Consider the following 12,852-nt stretch of genomic DNA (forward strand, 5'->3'; position numbering starts at 1 on the left):
CTTTCAGGTTCAGAGATTTTGGAACCAATTCAGTGAACATTATAAAATCAAAACAGTTCACTCCAAGCACTGTAGGAAAGAGAGCCTAAATATTGGCATAATTTCATAATGGGGAGGGGGGCAAGGATACAAGTTAGGCTGGATATTCTCATGGGGTTAAAACTGGCAAGAACTTACCTATCAAAATTGGTTCAATTCACCTTCTACCTGCAAAAGAAATTGGTGATAGTTCTAGGTAGCCAATCCCCATAGAGCCGCAATTTGCTAAAAGCAGGGGGAAATATATATATATTTTTAAAATATCCAACTGCTTTCTTCAAAGCCAATTTTGCTTCCATGTCTGTCTGTACTAAAATATTTTTTCATTAAAAATTGTGCTAAAGCCAGGATTATGTTTACAGTCAATGAAACGTTTGTAGAATGTAATCTCCATATCCTCTTCCCACTCCCATTTTTTTTAAAAAAAGAAAAAGGGATTTTTCATATTTGTTTCAGCTACAACATGAAGTCTCTCCCCCCCCACCTCCAGCAAATAACTGGAGGCTATTTAACTAAACCATTAAAAGAAAAAAGAAAAAACTAATTTAACTTTTCTCTCTCCCCCCCCCCCCACTTTGCCAAGCATAATGACATTTTTATTTATTGAAATACAGCTTTTGGTATATTGTATTGTTTTCAATTTATAAACAGAATGTAAAACTATAAATAATTTTTTTTTGTACAAACGAACGCTGTCAAGCTCCTCCTTTATAGTTCTTGTAAAGCAGACATGGCCAAACTTGGCCCTCCAGCTGTTTTGGGACTACAATTCCCCTCATCCCTGACCACTGGTCCTGTTAGCTAGGGATGATGGGAGTTGTAGTCCCAAAACAGCTGGAGGGCCAAGTTTGGCCATGCCTGTTGTAAAGTTTGAATCTAGAAAATAAATGAAGACAACTGTTGTGAGTCTTCAACACCACCATTCCTGCAGACTCAGTTATTGTATGGAACTGGACCTCCAGAGACACAATGCCATGCTCTGCCTCAGCAGCACCCCACAACTGCATAATGAGGAACCCCATAGGGCAGGCAAAGCCAGTGTAGTGCCTTCTGTATGTTGATGGACTACAATTCCCATCAGCCCCTCCAGTATGGCCAATTATCAGGAATGGTGGGAGTTGTAGTTCAGCAACATCTGGAGGGCACGTTGACTACCCCTGCCATAGGGCTTCCCCAGGACTGGATTTAGGTTTGATGAGGCCCTAAGCTACTGAAGGTAATGGGGCCCGTTATATGTCCAGCTGTCCTTTGTCAACAACAAATTGTTGCTGTTTTGGTGTTGAATATATGCTATATGGTAATTTATGGACCTCCTAGGCAACCAGTCCATGCAGAATGTAGGCACCCTGTACAGTGATACCTCTGGTTACATATGCTTCAGGTTACATAGGCTTCAGGTTACAGACTCCGCTAACCCAGAAATAGTACCTCTGGTTAAGAACTTTGCTTCAGGATGAGAATAGAAACCGTGCTGCAGCGGCGGCAGGAGGCCCCATTAGCTAAAGTGGTGCTTCAGGTTAAGAACAGTTTCAGGTTAAGAACGGACCTCCGGAACGAATTAAGTACTTAACCTGAAGAACCACTGTATATAGAAATGAGCAAACCAGTGATATTTTAGGGAGCAGACTGGCAGACAAGGCCCATTACTTACATCGTAGGAGCCTACACAACACCAAATACTGTTGCTGTATGTAGGTTTTATTTTATTTGCTTTTTATCTTATATTTTGGAAGTGTACATCCAGTTTTTTTCTTTATTTTTTGGGGGGGCCCAAGAGAGTGGGGCCCTCAGCTATAGCTTATACATAAATCCGGCACTGGGCTTCCCATTTATTCAGAGTTTGCATGGTTAGAATAATAGAATTCTAGACTTGGAAGGGACCCCTCGAGTCATCTAGTCCAACCCCTGCAATGTAGGAGTCTCAGCTAAAGCATCAATGACAGGTGGCCATCCAGCCTCTGCTTAAAAACCTCCAAGGGAGGAAAGTTCACAACCTCCGGAAGGAGACCGTTCCACCGTCAAGCAGCTCTTGCTGTCAGAAAGTTCACTTGAAGCCACTGGTTTGAGTCCTTCCCTTCGGAAAAAGCAAGTTTGTTCCCTCTGCCTTGAGACAGCCCTTCAGATCTTTGAAGATGGCTGTCATATCTCCTCTCAGTCTCCTCTTTTCCACACCCGACGCAAAAGTCTCCAGATTGGGACCTGTGAATGGAACATAACAGGGGTCCTAAATGCACTGATCTTAGTCAAATCAATGCCGTTAAAATCTCTCTCAGCTGTCCTCAGCCCTGGTGCCCACCAGATATTTGAACTAAACTCCCATCAACCCTGACCATTGACCATGGTGGTTGGGGCTAATGGGAATTGAAGTCCAAAAGATCTGGATGGCACCAGGTTCTGGAAGGCCGATGCGTTTCGATGAGGCATGGGGAACCAAGGACATTCCAGATGTAGTTGGAATCCAGGTCCCATAATCCTTGACTGCCAGGCACTGATGGGAATTGGAGTCCTACAGCAGTTAGAGGATCACAACCTTTACTTTAGAATATGTGGTCGGGTATCTCTGCAAACCTGCATTCCACCCCACCACTGAAGTTTTAGATTTACCAGTGTTACTAATAGTTCATTGTTGATTGAAGGTCTAGGAAGAAACCCATGTAACACACACACACACTTTGTAACACACACACACAATCACGTGGTGTAGCCATGGCATAGCGTGAGCCATAGGGGTGGTTGCCCTGGGCGCAAAATTCTGTGGGGTGCAAAATTTCAAAAGGGAAAAAAGGAGAAAGTCGTAATCATAGAGTTTGGGGGCCCCTGAGAGTCATCTAGTCTAACCCTCTGCAATGCAGGAATATGCAGCTGTCCCATATGGGGATTGAACCTGCAACCTTGGTGTTATTAGCACCACATTCTAACCAACTGAGCTATCCAGTTTCCTAGTGTGCCCTCCCCCTCACATAGAAAATCTCCCGATGTTTGCATGGTCAGACTGAGAAGTGGATTTGGGTGATGGCCTGTTGATAGGACACCCTCTGCATAGGGCTTTAGAAACATAACCTCTCCCAGCCAATCCCCCGTCCCACTCTCTGCCGTGGTCCATGCTCCTGGGGCACCACAGCTGCCACTTGGGCATGTCGTCGAGCTATTGCCCCTTCAGTCCAGCCTATTGCTGGGTAGTGCTGAGGATACTTGTCTTGCCCCGGACACTGGCTATCCACGCTACGTCACTGCAGAGTAGTACTTCCTGCAAACTGGTAAGGGATCATCACAAGATGTGGTCCCTTTGGGGTGTTTGTTTCTTGAAGGTTGGACTAAATAAGAGTGATACAGTGGTACCTCAGGTTACAAACACCTTGGGTTACAAACACTTTGGGTTACAGACTCCACTAACCCGGAAGTAGTACCTTAGGTTAAGAACTTTACCTCAGGATGAGAACAGAAATCGCATGCCGTGGCAGCGGGAGGCCCCGTTAGCTAAAGTGGTACCTCAGGTTAAGAACGGTTTCAGGTTAAGAACAGACCTCCGGAACGAATTAAGTTCGTAACCAGAGGTACCACTGTACGTGGATTTTCCTTCAGTATGATGACACCCTCTGTGTTTCTTTAGAGACAGGTTAGGTGTTTTAGCTCATACCCACCAAAATCAGTTTTTGCCCAAGTAGAATCCCCAGCTCTTGAAATAATTTTGGAGGGGCCCAGAGACGGAGCTTGACCAGGCTCAGAAAATGTTCTGTTGGCAAATGAAAACTGCCAGTGTATGAGTTTACAAATCTGTCACCGGGCATAGCACGACCGTACGATAGCAGGCCATGCAAGATCATAATCTGAACCAGGTTACAACTCTGCCACATCCAGAAAATGGGACGAAATATACATGCAAAGCAGAAGGTGCAGGAAATGAGCTCCGAGCCACAAATGTCTGCAGCTCAAGTCACACACATGCAGCACATATTGCCAAGGGAATTAAGCATCTAGAAAACATTTATCCATTTTACAGATGGGAACCACTAGGGCAATTGGTGACTCAACTGCAGAGAACTCAAAATACATTAAAAAAGGACAAAATAATTTAAGAAAATGAGCCAAGCCACAGACTTCTACTGGTAAAGTCATGCATATGCAAAACATGGTGAATGAATTAAGCTCCTCCTCTAATTTTGGGGTGACTCTTCCTTGTCTGCTTGCCACACAGGATGTGGTGACCATTTTAAATGTTGTAGTCTACACAATGTAGCCACCACCAGGGTTCTGCATGCCACAATATGGTGTGTGTGTGTGTGTGTGTGTGTGTGAAAAATGCATCAAATGCATAAAAAATAAAAATTCTCTTGGGTAGAGATCTCCATCTTCAACTTGGGCTGCATTGGCATTGAACATCCAATACCACTGCAATACCACATTAAACAGGGACGTGGGTGGCACTGTGGGTTAAACCACAGAGCCTAGGACTTGCCAATCAGAAGGTCGGTGGTTCGAATCCCAGCGGCGGGGTGAGCTCCCATTGCTCGGTCCCTTCTCCTGCCAACCTAGCAGTTCGAAAGCACATCAAAGTGCAAGTAGATAAATAGGTACCGCTCCGGTGGGAAGGTAAATGGTGTTCCCATGCGCTGCTCTGGTTTGTCAGAAGTGGCTTAGTTTTGCTGGCCACATGACCCGGAAGCTGTACGCCGGCTCCCTCGGCCAATAAAGCGAGATGAGCGCCACAACCCCAGAGTTGGCCACGTCTGGACCTAATGGTCAGGGGTCCCTTTACCCCCCAAAAAAAGAATTCTGGGAAATTGTTAAGGGTGCTGATAGTTGTTCGCCAACCCCCACTCCCCTCACAGAATGACAATTCCCAGTTGCCTGGAAAGAGGGATTGATTGTCAAAGCACTCTGGGAACAGTAGTTCCTTTTGGGAAACAGAGTCTCATGGCAAAACTCTCAGCACCCTTTAACAAACTAAAGTTCCCAGGATTCTTTTTGAAGTGGTACGACACTACGTACTGTGAAGTGGCCTGCCATCTTCTGGGTTGTCCCTACAGAACCTGCTCCTCTTAGCCCCACCACAATCCCCGGGGAAGGACTCCCTGGGGGGAAAGAACTGCCCTAACCATCAAATGTTTCAAATCATATGCAGAGCATGTTTTCCTCATTATGGAGGGTGTTGTTCACACACTCATGGTGCCAAAGGTGTGTGTGTAAAGAATGAGTCACTTGTGTAGCCTCTTTCCATGCTCCTGGAATCTCTAGTCATACAGCAGGTATGACTTTTGGCCGGTAGCCATGACAGAAATCCATCCATATCTCTCTCTCTCTCTCTCTCTCTCTCTCTCTCTCTCTCTCTCTCTCTCTCTCTCTCACACACACACACACACACACACACACACGGGCTGGCAATTGCTTCAGAAAGACACACAGGACATTTACAGCGCACCTTCCCACGGATCCCAAGAACTGTAGTTTGCTAAGGATGCTGGACGTTGTAGCTCAGGCTTCCTCAAACTCGGCCCTCCAGATGTTTTTGGCCTACAACTCCCATGATCCGTAGCTAGCAGGACCAGTGGTCAGGGATGATGGGGGTTGTAGGCCAAAAACATCTGGCGGGCCGAGTTTGCCTATGCCTGCTCTTTGAGGAACAAACTACAGTCCCACAGATTCTTGGAGGGTTTGTGCACTTTAAATGTATGGTTCAAAGAAAGAGAGCCATTCGAGGTTCAGGGTTCGAGTCAGACTGACAGGTGGGCTTAACTTCATCAACAAGTTGATGAAGTTGCCCTTGTCTATGCCTCTGGACTGGCTCTTTTCATAATTCACAGGTCAGAGCAGACACCTCCAAATTATCTCTGCCGTGTAATTAACCCCCAATGAACTTCACCAGGGTCACTGGACTCACCCCGCCCCCCTCAATAGGCCTTCTGGAATAAGAAGGACCTTTATATTCCTCACACACGGTCTCAGTTTCGTTTCTTTCACCTCCACTGCGGCCTCTGCAATTACCTGAATGGGGGCATATGACAAATGAAACTGAGGTTGCGGCTATTTGGGGTTTAAAGTGGGGGTGGGGGAGTGGAGGGGCAGAGGGAGAGAAGACAGGCAGGCTTTTGAATTTAGGTGGGCTAAATTTATGGGAGGTGGGCTGCCTCTTTCCCTCCCTCACCCCTCCTGATATGCAGCCATTGAAAAGTTAATTACTTCAAGATTTGACTTAGAAAGCCGAGGAAGACAATAACAGCCATAAAGTGGGCACCAAATAAAAATTCAATCTGCCGCCCCTCTCCAAGCTTCAAAGCCAAGCCATATCTAGACACTGGAAAGCAATGCAGCCATTGTAATCCATATTTTGTGGAAACAGATGAACTGTTTTGGGGTAGGGGCACACACAGAGAGGAGAGGACAGGTGTCATTCAACCCCCCTGGCAAACTACAGAGTGACACTATTATTATTATTATTATTATTATTATTATTATTATTATTATTATTATTTTCTTACATTTATATTCCGCTTTTCCTTTGGGGATTCGAACTCGGGTCTGCCAGACTGCAGTTCAGAATTTTAAAGCATATAACTTCCCTCAAAGAACATTGGGAACATCAGATCCCAGTCTTGGCCTTGCTTTTGGCAGAAAGCAATACAAATCCCAGAGTATCTCAAGCGTCCGGGTGAAAAAATCATCCTGTTTTCTATTGCAAGAGAACAGCGGCCATTTGGGCTGCTGTGATCTCAAGCGATTTTGTGGGGCGATTCCCTCTCCCCAAAGAGCCTTTTCTCGGTAAGAGAAGTTGCAGGATTTCAGTTATGGCACTGAAGCAGTGCGGCTGCCCCAAAACTGTTGCCAGAAGAAATGGCATTGTTTTGAGGCCAGGGAAGGCCCGGGAACTGGTTGGGCAAGCTTCTTTGAAGACAAAGACCGGCTTGAGTGCCCTGAGGAGGACTTCAAAGGGATGAGCTGGGTTGCAATAGCTGCAACTAAGGGAGAAACAACAGAAAAGGGCAGCTGGGCTAGACAGTCGCTGCGCGTATGAGCTGGAAGCTGGAGAAGGAAGAGCTGGGGAAAGAGACATGTCTTGCCGTGGGCTAGATCCAAAGCTGCGATTAATGGAGAAGCAAGATATTGTAACTCACTCTATGTGGGGCTGCCCTTGAGACTGACCCAGAAACTCCAGCAGGCGCAGAATCCCGCGGCGAGACTCCTTACGGGCCTCAACCAGAGCCAGGGCTTTTTCGGCTGTGGCCCCGATTTGGTGGAATGCTCTGTCACAAGAGACAAGGGCCCTGCGGGACTTGACAGTGCCGGATTTACATATAAGCTAAACAAGCTATAGCTTAGGGCCCCACTCCCTTCGGGGCCATAGCTGTCAATTTACAGATTTGAAAATAAGGGACCAGCAGCCTCGAAAATAAGGGATCAGCAGCCAAAATAAGGGACCAACAATTACTTTGATAAAATACATATTTTGTTGCGTGCAAATATCTTTAGATACCTATTAGGTCCCTTAATTACCATATAGCACATATTCAACACAAAAAAGCAACAATTTATTATTGACAAAGGACAGCTGGACATAGAAAGGGCCCCATTGTGTTCAGTAGCTTATTTAAGGGACATCATCAATAAGGGACAACAGTGGGACATGGTGCTGGGATAAGGGACTGTCCCGCCAAATAAGGGACGCTTGACAGCTATGTTGGGGGCTCCCAAAAAAATTAAAGGAAAAAACCACCAGGATGTACATTTCCAAAATATAAGATAAAAAACAAATAAAATAAAACCTACATACAGCAACAGTGTTTTGTGTTGTGTAGGCTCCTATGATGTAAGTCATGGGCCCGCCTGCTAGCCTGCTCCCTAAAATATCACTGGTTTGCTCCTTTCTATATATAGGATGCCCACATTCTCCATGGACTGGTTGCATGGCAACATGGGCAAATGGCTTTAGATCCCTATTAGGTCCATAAATTACCATTTGGCATATATTCAACACAAAAAACAGCGACAATTTGTTGTTGACAAAGGACACCTGGACATATAAAGGGCCCATTAACTTCAGTAACTTAGGGCCTCATCAAACCTAAATCCAGCCCTGGCTTGGAGGTCAGGCTGGCATGTAACAGTATTGAAAGTGGGGTTATATATAAATGGCTCAATACAACCAGGAGCATAAATACAGTTCCCCAACGGCTCCGTTTTGGAATGTTCCGGCTCCCGAATGACAAAAACCCAGAAGTAAATGCTCCGGTTTTTGAACATTTTTTGGAAGCTGAACATCTCGCTTGAGTGCAAGAAGCTCTTGTAACCAATGGGAAGCCGCACCTTGGTTTTTGAATGTTTCAGAAGGCAAACGGGCTTACGGATTAAGTTCAACAACCAAGGTTTGACTGTAATCGTAAGTGTACACTCAAAAGGACGTCTTGCACTTAAATTTGGATGGAATGGCACTGTGGGTTAAACCACAGAGCCTAGGGCTTGCTGATCAGAAGGTTGGCGGTTCGAATCCCCGTGACGGGGTGAGCTCCCGTTGCTCGGTCCCTGCTCCTGCCCACCTAGCAGTTCGAAAGCATGTCAAAGTGCAAGTAGATAAATAGGTACCGCTCCAGCGGGAAGGTAAACAGCGTTTCTGTGCGCTGCTCTGGTTCACCAGAAGTGGCTTAGTCATGCTGGCCACATGACCCGGAAGCTGTACGCCAGCTCCCTCGGCCAATAAAGCAAGATGAGCGCCACAACCCCAGAGTCGGTCACGACTGGACCTATGGTCAGGGGTCCCTTTACCTGTACCTTTACTATGCCCACTGTAGCAAATGGCCATGAGACTGAAATACACTTGGAGGGCAAGTTTTCTATAAAGCCAGACCCTCCAAGTGTCCCTAATTTCCAGGGACAGTCCCGGATTTACAGAACTCATCCCTGTTACTGATTTGATCCCTGAATGTCCCTCTTTTCCTTTTGACATCCCTGTTTTCATTGGGGAAAGGTAGAAGGGTATGGAAAGGCATTTTTATTTTATTTTAATAGTCTCCTTTCTCCCATAAATAGTAAATAAATAATCTGGTATAGCTAAGGTTAACACACACACAGTTGTCAGGTTTCGTTTGAGCCATCACGGAGGAAAGGTGTGTATGTGTGTGTTTAAAGTTTATTCCTTTCTCTCAGCTGTCAAAGCAATTTCAAGATAACATTTCTTTTTTTTTTTTTTGCTGTGTTGTTTTTTTCCCTTAGCAAGCGAAAGACATGCCGCAGGTAGATAAGATCTAACATAAATGTCTCCCTGGAGTGGAAGTTAATTGGGACAAGCGTGGGGGGCATTAAAACAGAAGAGGCTATAAAATAAAATATATAAAGTTGCCCTTCATGTTTCTATTTATTGAAGCGTCATGACAAGGTTGGGTGTGCTTGTCATTTCTTAATCGTTTGATCAAGGTGGGACTATTTTGCATTTCCATTAAAAAAAAAAAAGTTTCCAAACTTTGGTGCGAGCTTTCTACAGCTGCAGTAAATTTTTGAAACAGTAAATTAAAAATATATATATTAATCTTATCTTATTTGTGAGTAGACATCAATGAATTTGTGACCTGCCCCCATTATCTCTGAACGCTACGAAACCTGCATCCTAATTTTCCTCCCAAGCAATGGCATATCTGCATCAGTACAATGAGACGCCTTCATCTGCCCCAGCTGCAACAAAACATGTCTCTCCCTCATCGGTCTCTACAGCCACAGCAGGTGCTGTAACTCTCCAACAGTTTGATGTCGCACCCGAAAGCGGACTCCTCCATTGTCTCCCGAGACAGACAGATGCCAGCTTATGTTAAGGAGTGTTATGACTCTATTTGTGAATAAATAAATTTAGTGTTCAGGATGCCTCAAGGTTTAAAACAAGAGAGGTTGAATTATTTTAATTGCTTTCTGCCAGCCTGCTTTCCTGCTTGCTAGCTTTGAGGACTAGTAATTGTTTTCTTAAAAGGACGTGCACACACATATACTGTATTTTTCAGTGTATAAGACATCCCCATGTATATGACGCCCCCTATTTTGGGGGCTCCAAATTAAGAAAACACCCCTCAGCACTACCCATGTATAAGACGAGCCCCAATTTGAAACCTTTTTTTTTTTGGTAAAAACAAAAAACCTAGGCTTATACATGGAAAAATATGGTGTATAATAGTGAAATCCCATACTTTACTCAGAAGGAAGCCCCATTGAGGCCCAGGCAAGTGTGTATAGCAGGGAGAGGGAACTTTTTCCTTTGGGAGCCATATTTCCTGGGAGATCAAAGCACCACTTGCTGCTAGTGGGTGGGCCCAACCCCAAAAATGGGCCTAGCCAGAGCCAAAAGGGGTTTCCTTCCCTCTCCTCTATTTACCTTTTATGCCACCTGCATGAGATTAAGCTGAATCTGCATGAGATCAGGGCGAGGCATGGAATATGCTCCCCCTGCCAGCATATAGGGCTCAGCTATGTAGCTGCAAATAGAACGTTTTAAGTGTGTTGCAAAGTGCAATATACAAATGTGACACTGGGTGGCGATGGTGAGCTATGGCAAATTCAATATATTTTTCAAAACGTTATGATGATTATTATTAAAAAAGCATCTTCACTGTGTTTTTTTACGTGTGTAGATTCCACCTAGTCTAAGCAACCTCCATCTTTTCAAGAACAGGTGGGTTGCTTTCTGTTTAGTTTAGTTTTTTATCTCTTCTCTTGGGCCCCATCCACACCATAACACACCCTTATACCACTTAACAGCCGTGGCTTCCCCCAAAGGGTCCTGGGAACTGTAGTTCACTAAGAGTGCTCAGAGGAGTTAGAAGACCCATTGCAGAACTAGTCTGACCTTCCTCTGGAATTTCCAGGCAGTATGTAGCAATAAATAGTTCCTAGTGAAGCACTGGACTGTTTTCTGCTCCCATATACAAGCCACCTTAGTATCCCAATGTTTTATTTTCTTTAAAATAACATATCTCCCTGGGCTGAGATAGCCTCATTAAGAGTGCTTCTAGATGACCCATTTATTGAGCATTGAATCTGATTTGTTTGCAGGGAGGTTACATGATAGGTCAAAGTATTATTCCAGTCCACTTTTCTTATCACCAAAAGTCCAGTCTTTCAGGAACGAGGGTTTGTTACTCAAGACCCTCCCAATCGACTGCAATTGCACAAGCTGAATTTGCTGGTATGTGATTGCAAATACCACGTGAAAATAGCAACAACCCAGAAACGCCTTAAGACAGTTATATCCTAGGCATCTTTCAAAGCAGAGATTGCGGGCCTCCAACAGTTTGGGGGCTGCATTTCCCATCATCCTTGACTATCAACTATGGTGGCTGGAGCTGATGTCACACAACTCTTAAACTTTATTCTGGGGCATTTTCAGGCACAACAATAAGTCACCTTGCCCATTGTTTTGTATATTTCTTCTGTGTATAATATTGCGCTGGAAAAAAATATTAAGATTCACGCAGAACCTCCTTCAATCTAGAACAAAGAAACAAGGAATTAATCCTTTGCGCAACTTCGCCTGAACTTTCGGCTTGTAAAATGCTATTCATTTTACAGTCCCACGAGTAGAGAAAACCCTTGCGAATAAGAAAGGGTGTAAATGTATGTGTAAAAAAAAAAAGGAAAGGTAAAGGACTCCTGGACGGTTAAGTCAAGTCAAAGGCGACTATGGGGTTGCGGTGCTCATCTCGCTTTCAGGCCGAGGGAGCCGGTGTTTGTCCACAGACAGCTTTCTGGGGTCATGGGGCCAGCATGACTAAACTGCTTCTGGCACAACAGAGCACCGTGAGGGAAACCAGAGCGCATGGAAACTCCGTTTACCTTCCCGCTGCAGCCGTACCTATTTATCTACTTGCGCTGGTGTGCTTTTGAACTGCTAGGTTGGCAGGAGCTGGGACAGAGCAACGGGAGCTCACTCCATCGCTGTTTACCTTCCCACTGCAGCCGTACCTATTTATCTACTTCACTGGTGTGCTTTCAAACTGCTAGGTAGGCAGGAGCTAGGAATGGGAGAGTAAGGATTAAGGGTGTACTGGCAGGGGCTGATGGGAGTTTTGATCCAAAACATCACATTGGTGACAGACAAGGTAAACAAACCACCACCAGGCTTGCTTAGCAAGACACCTGGGTCTGAGCTCATACTTTGTTTTGCTCCGAGAAACCACAATCGCCATTCAACCTTGTATAATAAGTTTGTTGCTGGCTTGGCACCCATGGTTTGTTAGGGCCAAACAAACCACGATCTCCGGTTCGGACATCATGCCTCGTCATGATTTGCTTATGCAACTGCACGAAAGGAGAAGCACAACAGGGAGCGTGCACCGGACAGTTTAATAAAGCACGCTTCGTGCTGTAGCGTGTTACATACAAGCATGGCAAGTGTGCGCTTAATTCTGCTCTAAAACTAATGGGACCACAGTGTGCTTCAGGCTGGCTGGACCACGTCCAACGTTCTGGAGGTGTGGGTTCATCTTAAACCAGACCAAATATAATACCTTGCTTTTCCCTCCCTGTGCCGTTGTGGAGGTCACATGAGGCTAACTAAAACAGAAAGCGCGCTGTCTTTGTGTGCAATGCAATTTAGCACAGTTTAAGCAGCTCTCCTCCATATGACTAAAGAAGAGGACTTCTTTGTTTAGCTCCTTTGTATGGTAGACTATATATGCTTGCAACATTTGAACCGCCTGCACTTTGGAATAGTATCAATTTGTCTTTTTTGTTAGCGGGAGCATTAGCCAGAGATACAGATCAGTGTTTAGCTGTGTATCCGATCTCTGACACAGGATTATTAAGCAAAAATTATCTGATTGAGCAACTGAATATAGAACGGAA

Source organism: Podarcis liolepis, assembly GCF_965112155.1.
Source record: "Podarcis liolepis genome assembly, chromosome: 13".
NCBI classification, from domain to species: domain Eukaryota; kingdom Metazoa; phylum Chordata; class Lepidosauria; order Squamata; family Lacertidae; genus Podarcis; species Podarcis liolepis.